The following is an 8,561-nucleotide window of genomic DNA, read 5'->3' on the forward strand; positions in this document are numbered from 1 at the left end:
CCCGCCGCGCTGCCGCCCACCCCCGGCTCCGAGCCCCTCACAGCCCCGAGCCGGGGGCGGCCACCCAGCTCATGGCGCCGCCGGCCCGTGGTAGCCAGCCGCCGCTTCACACCGCCAGAGCGCGCCGCCGAGTTTATCATTCTTAATAGCTAAATAATACTCCATTGTGTAAAAATACCACATATTTTTCAACCATTCTTCAAGTGATGGGCATCTTGGTTATTTCCAAGATTTGACTATCACAAATCGTGCTGCTATAAACATAGGCACACATATTTCACTATGATATGATGTTTTCAGATCCTCCGGGAAAATTCCCAGTAGAGGAATAGCTGGTTTAAATGAATCCCATTTCAGTCCAACTTTTCTAAGGAGTCTCCACAATGATTTCCATAATGGTTGCAGCAGTCCACACTCCAACAGTGCAGAAGGGTTCCTTTTTCCCCACAGCCTCTCCAACATTTGTTGTTAGGTGATTTCTTTAAGATGGCCATTCTTTCTCGGGTGATATGATATCTCAATGTTGTTTTAATTTTCACTTCGCGGATGGCTAGTGATGTGGAGCATTTTTTTCATATATTTGTTCACTTCTTTAATTTCATCTGAGAAGCATGTGTTCATCTTGGATGCCCATTTCTGGATTGACTCTTTAAATTTTAGGGCCCTAGTGTTTTTTAGTTCTTTATAGATTCTAGAGAGCAGACCTTTGTCTGAGTACTTATTTGTCATGATTTTTTCCAAATTTGTGTGTTGTGTCTTCACTTTGTTGGTAACTACTTTTGACGTGAAAAAACTTCTCAGTAAAAGCAGGCCCCAGTTGTTAATTCTTCATCTGTTTCCCGTGGGATTTGATTTTTTTTCATGAACTCTTTGCCTAACAATATGTCTTCAAGAGTTCCTCCTGCTTTCTCTTCCAGGAGATTTAGTTTCTCGGCTTTAATGTTTAGATCTTTAATCCATTTTGACTTAATTTAAAGCATTGTGATAGACCTGGGTCCAGTTTGAGTTTTCAGCCCTTTTTTCCAGCCCCATTTGTGAAAGAGGCTATCTTTCTTCCATTGAGTATGTCTCTCCCCTTTATCAAAAATAAGGTGGCTGAGCATGTTCGAAGGGGCTTTAGCAGCTTCTAATCTATTCCATTGATCCTCAGGTCTATTTTGTTGCCAGTACCATGATGATTTTATCACAGTAGCCTTGTAGTATAATTTCAATTCAGGAATTGTAATGTCTTCTGCCTTGTCTTTATTGCCCAGGATTGCCTTTGCTATTCTAGGTGATTTCTGGTTCCAGATAAATTTGAGGAATGGTTTCGCTAAGTCTGTGAGGTATGTTGGTGGTAGGCTGAAAGCGATTGCATTAAATCTGTACAGCAATTTTGGGAGTATGACCATCTTTACAACGTTGGTTCTTCTTATCCAGGAACATGGAATATCTTTCCATTTTCTGAAATCCTCTACAATCAATTTTTTTCAGAGTACTGTAATTTTCCTTGAAAAGATCTTTGACTTATTTAGTTAGATTAATTCCAAGGTATTTCATTTTCTTCGGTGCTATTGTAAAACGTATTGTTTCTATGATTTCTGTCTCAGTGTGTTTGTTCTCTGTGTAGAGAAATGCTATTGACTTTGTGTTTTGATTATATAACCTGCTATGCTATTTAATTTCTGTATTAATTCTAGTAGCTTCTTGGTGGAGTTTTTTGGGTCTTGCAATTAAAGTATCATGTCATCTGCAAATAAAGATAATTTAACTTCTTCTTTACCTATTCTAATTCATTTTATTTCTTTCTCTTGTTTAATGGCTGTAGCTAATGATATTGAGGATATCTTTGTCCAGAACTATATTGAATAGGAGTGGTTATAGAGGATATCTTTGTCTTGTACCAGATCTAAGAGTAAAAGATTTCAGTCTTTCCCCATTTAGGATTATGCTATCTGTTTGGTTTTCATAAATGGCTTTTACCAGACTGAAGTAGAGGCCATCTATTCCAATTTTCTGTAGGACTTTGAACATGAATGAGTGTTGGACTTTGTCAGAAGCCTTTTCTGCATCAATGGAGATGATCATGAGGTTTTTAGTTTTTGCTCTATTAATATAGTGTATTACATTTATAGATTTTTCTAATACTGAACCATCCTTGTATCCCTGGGATGAATCCTACCTGGTCATGCTGAATGATCTTCTTGATGATTTGCTGTATTATATTTACTAGTATTTTATTGAGGACATTGACATCTGTGTTCATGAGGGAGATCGGCCTATAGTTTTCTTTCTTAGTTGCGTCTTTCCCAAAAGTTAGAGGCTTTTGGTATTAGTATAATACTTGCCCCCAGGAATGATTTGGGGAGGAATGCTTCCTTTTCAATTTCAAGGAAGAGTTTGAGGAGTATAGGGACTATATCTTCTGTAAATGTCTTGTAGAATTCAGCTTTGAATCCATCCGGACTTGGAATTTTCTTTGCCGGTAAATTTTTAATTACATCTCGTATTTCATTGGTTGTTATTGGGCTATAGAGAGTGGTTAGATCTTGTCGATTCAGTCGTGATAATTTGTACCTTTGTAGGAATCCATTTCTTCTGTGTTCTATTATGTGAGAGTAAAGATTCTCAAAGTAGCTATTGATAATCTTATGAATTTCCACTGTTTCTATATTAATTACACACTTTTCCTTCCTTATTGCTTGTATTTGAATTTTTCTTTCCTCTTTTTGATGAAGTTAGCTAGAGGCTTATCGATTGCATTTAATCTTTCAAAAAAACATCTTTTTGCTTTTTTAATTCTTTGAATTGTTTTCTTCGTCTCAATTGAATTAAATTCTGCTCTAATCTTTATGATTTCTTCCCATCTTTGGCTCTGGGTTTGGTTTGCTCTTCCTTTTCTAGTTGTTGAAGGTGCAGCATTAGGGTTAGGGTGATTATTTGTTACCTTTCCTTTTTCCTAATGTGTGAGTTCACAGCCATGAATTTCCCTCTGAGAACTGCTTTCATCGTATCTCATGAATTTTGATAAGTTGTGCTTGAATTTTCATTGAATTATAGATATTGTTGAATTTCTTGTTTGATTTCATCTGTGACCCATTGGTTGCTGAGTAGGGTGTCATTTAATTTCCATGTATTTAAGGGGTTTTTTTTATTCTTTTGTCATTTATTTCCACTTTCATTGCAATATGTTCAGATAATATGCATGGGATAATTTCTGTTTTCTTACATATACTTAAGCATGACCTATGGACCAGTATGTGGTCTATTTTAGAGAATGACCCATGTGCACATTAGAAAAATGTGTGTTCAGCTGTGTTTTGGTGGAACACTCTGTATATGTACAAGAAGAACATGTGTTTCAAGCTCTGGTTCAGTTTTGTTATTTCTTTTCAAAGTTTTTGTCTCGTTGACCTATCTTTTAGAGATTAGGGGGTGTTAAGGTCTCCTGTTAAAATTGTGGTATTTTATATAAGATTTTTCATGTCCATTAAGATTTGCTTCATATAGTTGTGTGCCCCGTGTTTGGTGCATACATATTTATGAGTGATACCTCTTCCTCTTGAATTTTTCCCCTCAGCAGTATATAGTGGCATTCTTTATTTCACTTGATCCTTGTTGGTTTGAAGTTGAGACAGTCTGAGAAGAGGATTGCTACTTCTGCTTTTTTCTGAGGGGCTGGGGCATGTAGTATTGTGTTCCATCCTTTGACTTTCAGTCTGTAAATGTCTTTATGAGTTAAATGTGTTTCTTGTATACAACATATTGTTGGATTTTGTTTCCTAATCCAGTGTACCAGTCTTTTTCTCTTAAATGGTGAATTGAGTCTATTTACATTGATGGTTAGAATTGAGATGTATTGACTTATGATTGACATTTTTTTAGGTGTTATTGTTTTCTCGTTTTTCTCCTGTGTTTCATTGCTTGACCTATTTATTTGGTTGCTTCTGATCTCATTCGTAGAGTCCTGATCATTTTGGTCCCTCTCTAGAACATCTTTCAGTAGCCTGTGTAGGGTTGGTTTTATCATCACGAAATTCTTTAGCTATTGTTTGTCATGAAAGTATTTCACTTCTCCATCAAACTTGAAAGAGAGTTTTGCAGCATATAGGTTTCCTCCATATGTTTCTGCATTTGATTCTTTACTGCAGATGTTATTAATTCAGAGATTTCTTTTTTCATTTCCAATCTGAGTTCCTCTATACCTTTCTCCAGCTGTTTCTTTATTTCAGAAGCCGTTGATTCATTGCTTTCAGGTTTGTGATTCCGAATTTGTTCTTTGTTAGTGTCCTCTGCACTTGTTACAGGTGTGCTTGGGTTCTGAGGTTGCATTTTGTTCCTTCTCATCATTTTGTGTAGCACTGTCTTCTGATCTTTGTTGTAGATCTTTGTTGCAGTTATAACCTTAGCACCTACTGAAGTTCAGGTGCAGATATACAAAGTTTGGATTTATCCAGCTGTGCCTGGCTTGGGTCTGGCTGCTGTGCTCAGCTCCTTCCTGCTGCTGCCCTTGGGGATGAACCTGTTCTGCCCCTCTGGTAAGATGTTCTGCTTTTGGACTAGTTGTGTGGTTCTATCATCTACACTCTCTGCCAGGTTTGCAACTGCCTGATTTCACCCCACGCCTGTATGCCATTCCTGAGCTGAGCCTGCAGAGGACAAGGTTGAGTAGGTGGGAGAGGTAGCTCTCCCACACACTCAACAGGCCTGTGCTATGACTGGATCTGGAGGTTTCCAGAACGCGGCAGAAATTTCCACCTTGTGTGCGGGGTGTGTGGGGGTACTAAGGATTGATGGGGTGTCCCAAACAGGTGCAAGTGTGTTTCACCTATGCTGCGACTGGGCTGGAACCAGTAGTAGGTCCCCCTGGTGCTGGGTACCTGGAAACTCTCCCACACATTCACTGGACATGGGCTAGGCCTGGGTTTCTTTTCTTGTCTCTTGTTTTCAATTATTACCTTTTTTTAAAAAAAGAAAGAAAACAGACATGAACTTGATAGACAATATAGCACTAATTGGCATGACATGAGAAGCAGCACGTATTTAGAAGACCAGAATGACAGGCATTACAAGCATGACTCTAGTATTTCACATTGCTATCTTCACTGCAGTTGCTTAGTACACATGAATAAGCATATATACTTCATCTGGCTGAGAATCCTACCAAGTAGGTGCTAGTTTCAAAATCCTGCTGAAGATACTCAGGATCATTACCTTAATTATATCGTGCATATAAATGTGTGGCTTTGCCCCTGTCATGTTTCCCAGCGTTTCTCCTTGGCTTCTCTTTGTTTTCTAATCCTTAAGCTCTCATTCTTCTTTTAACTGTGTTATACATTTCTATTTTAATTTCTTCTTTTGAGTTCTTAAACAATGGAGACTATATGATATTTACAAATGTGGGACTAGTTTTTTACACTTATAAGTATATCTTCAAATGGCATCCATTTAAATATAAAAGCTTAAGTTTGTCAATTTTTATACATGAGTAATACTCCGTTGTACAAAAATACAACATCTTTTTAATCCATTCGTAAGGTGACAGGCATCTTTGTTGTTTCTAAGATTTGGCTAGCACAAATTGTGCTGCTATAAACATAGGTGCACATATCTCACTAGGATATGACATTTTCATTTCCTCTGGGAAAATTTCCAGTAGGGGGATAGCTGCTTTGAATGGGATTTCCAGTTCTAGTATTCTAAGGAGTTTCTACGCTGATTTGTATAATGGTTGTACCAGTCTAAAATCCCACCAGCAGTGTCAAAGGGTTCCTTTTTCCCCCACATCCTCTTCAACATTTTTTGCTGGTTAATTTCTTTATGATAGCCATTCTTTCTGGGATGAGATGGTATCTCAGTCTTCTTTTAATTTGCATTTCACAGATGTCTAGTGATGTGGACAATTTTTCATATATTTATTCTCTTCTTTAATTTCATCCTCTGAGAAGTGTGTATTCATCTCAGATGCCAAATTCAGAATAAGGTCTTTAAATCCGTTTTTAGTTCTTTATAAATTCTATACAGCAGAACGTATTCTGAGTGTCTACTAGTAAGAATTTTTATAAACATGTGGGTTGTCTTTTCACTCGGTTGGTAGTTTCTTTTGACCTTCAAAAACTTCTCAATAAGAGGAGGTCTCAATTGCTAATTCTTTCAAGTATTACCCACGCAATCTGATTTTTGTTCATGAACTCTTTGCCTAAACTTCTGTCTTCAAGAGCTCCTCCTACATTCTCTTCCAGGAGATTTAGTCTTTCCGTTTTAATGTTTAGATCTTTAATTCATTTTCACTTTAGATTAGTGCATGCTGATAGACTTGGGTCAAATTTTACTTTTCAGCATGTAGAGAGCCAGCTTTTCAGCATCATTTGTTAAAGAGGCTATCTTTCTTCCAGTAAACCTGTTTGATCCTTTGTCAAAGATAAGGTGCCTGAGAGTGTTTGTAGAAGCCTCTGCACTTTCTAATGTACTCCACAGATCCTCAGGTCTGTTTTGTTGTCAATACCATGCTGGTTTTAACACAATAGCTTTGTAGTATAATTTCAAGTCAGGAATTGTAATTCCTCCTGCTTTGTCTTTGTTGGTCAGGATTGTCTTTGCTATTCTAGATCTTTTCTGGTTCCAAATAAATTTTAGGAATGATTTCCCTAGGTCTGTGATGTATGTTGTTGGTAGTTGGATGGGGACTGCATTAAATCTTTACATCAATTTTGGGAGTATGGCCATCTCCACAATGTTGGTTTTTCCTATGCAGGACCAGGGAATATGTTCCATTTTCTGAAGTCTTCTACCATGTCCTTTTTCAGAGTACTGTAAATTTCCTTGAAATGATCTTTGACTTCTTTAATTAGACTAATTCCAAGATATTTCATTTTCCACTGTGCTATGGTAAACCTCAATTGTGTCTCTACTTTCCCTCTCCGTGTGTTTTTTATCTGTGTAGAGGAATGCTACTGACTTTTGTGTATTGACTTTGTGTCCTGCTGTGCTACTGAATTCGTGAATCAATTCTAGTAGCTTCTTGGTGGAGTTTTTTGGATCTTCCAAGTAAAGTATCATGTCATCTGCAAATAATGATGATTTGTTTTCTTTACTCATTATTCTTTTTATTTCTCCCTCTTGTCAAATGGCTCTAGCTAATCATTCCAGAAGTATATTTAATAGAAGTGATAAAGGGCATCCTTGTCTTGTACCTGATATGTGAGTAAAAGACTTCAGGTTTTTCCCATTTACAATTATATTACTGTTGGGTTGTCACAGATGGCTTTTATCAGAGTGTAGTGTTGGCCATCTATTGCAATTTTCTGTAGGACTTTGAAAATGAATGAGTGTTAGACTATCAAAAGCCTTTTGTGCATCGATTAAGGTGAACATGTGGTTTTTGGATTTGACTCTATTGATATAGTATATTACATTTAGAGATTTGCGTTTATTGAAACATCCTTGCATCCCTGTGATGAATCCCACCTGGTCATGGTGTAAAATCTTCCTCATGATTTTCTGTGTTCTCTTTGCTAAGATTTTATTGAGGATTTTTACATCTATGTTCATGATGGAGATTGGTCTGTAGTTCTCTTTTTTAATTATGTTATTCCTTGGTTTTCATATCAGTATAACACTTGCCTCCAGGACTGGTTTTTGGGAGGATTGCTTCCTTTTCAATTTTATTGAAGATTTTTTGGAGAATTGGGATTGTATCTTCTGTAAATTTCTTAGACAATTCAGCTGTGAATCTCTCATCTCTTGGATTTTGTTTGTCAGTAGGTTTTTTATTACATTTTGTATTTCATTGGATGTTATTGGATAATTGGGAGTTCTTATTTCTTCTTGATTCAGTTTTGATAATTTGTATCTTTCTAGGAATCTGTTCACTTTTATTATGTTTTCTATTCTGTGAGAGGGAACATTCTGAAAGTGGGAACATTCTGAAAGTAGGTATTGATTATCTTCTGAATTTCCACTGGTTCTGGTCATTTCATCCTTTTCATTCCTTATTGCGGTATTTCAGTTCTTTCTTCCCTCTTTTTGCTGATGTTAGCTAGGGGCTTAACAATTTTATTTAAGTTTTCAAAGATCCAGCTTTTTGATTCACTAATTCTTTGAATTGTTTTCTTTATCTCAATTTAATTAATATCTGCTCTAATTTTTATAACTTCCCCGGGTCTTTGGTCTTTGGCTTTGTTTTGCTCTTCCTTTCATAAATATTTGAGTTGCAGCAACAAGTTATTGATTTCTTTTTCCTAATGTGTGAATTCACAGCTATAAATGTCCCTCTAAGAAGTGAGCAATTCATATTATTTTGTTAACTGTATCACTTGTAATTTTTCTGTTTTAATATTACTTTTTCCCTCTTTAAAAAATAAAATTTTAAATAAGTATAGTCTAATTGTAGGTAGCTCTATCCTTCAAACCAGAACTTCTCTGTAAGCAGTATGTTCTTTACTTATCTCTTCTGTGTCAGAGATTCTTGCTTTGTTCTGTACCAAGATTTTTCTTTCTTTACTGAGCATGGGATATTGGAATCCATTTGCCACTGTCCTCCATACTTCAGTATAGTGCTTTTTTGAGTTTGTTACCCAAGT

Source organism: Octodon degus, unplaced genomic scaffold (assembly GCF_000260255.1).
Source record: "Octodon degus isolate 3935 unplaced genomic scaffold, OctDeg1.0 scaffold00360, whole genome shotgun sequence".
Taxonomy (NCBI): domain Eukaryota; kingdom Metazoa; phylum Chordata; class Mammalia; order Rodentia; family Octodontidae; genus Octodon; species Octodon degus.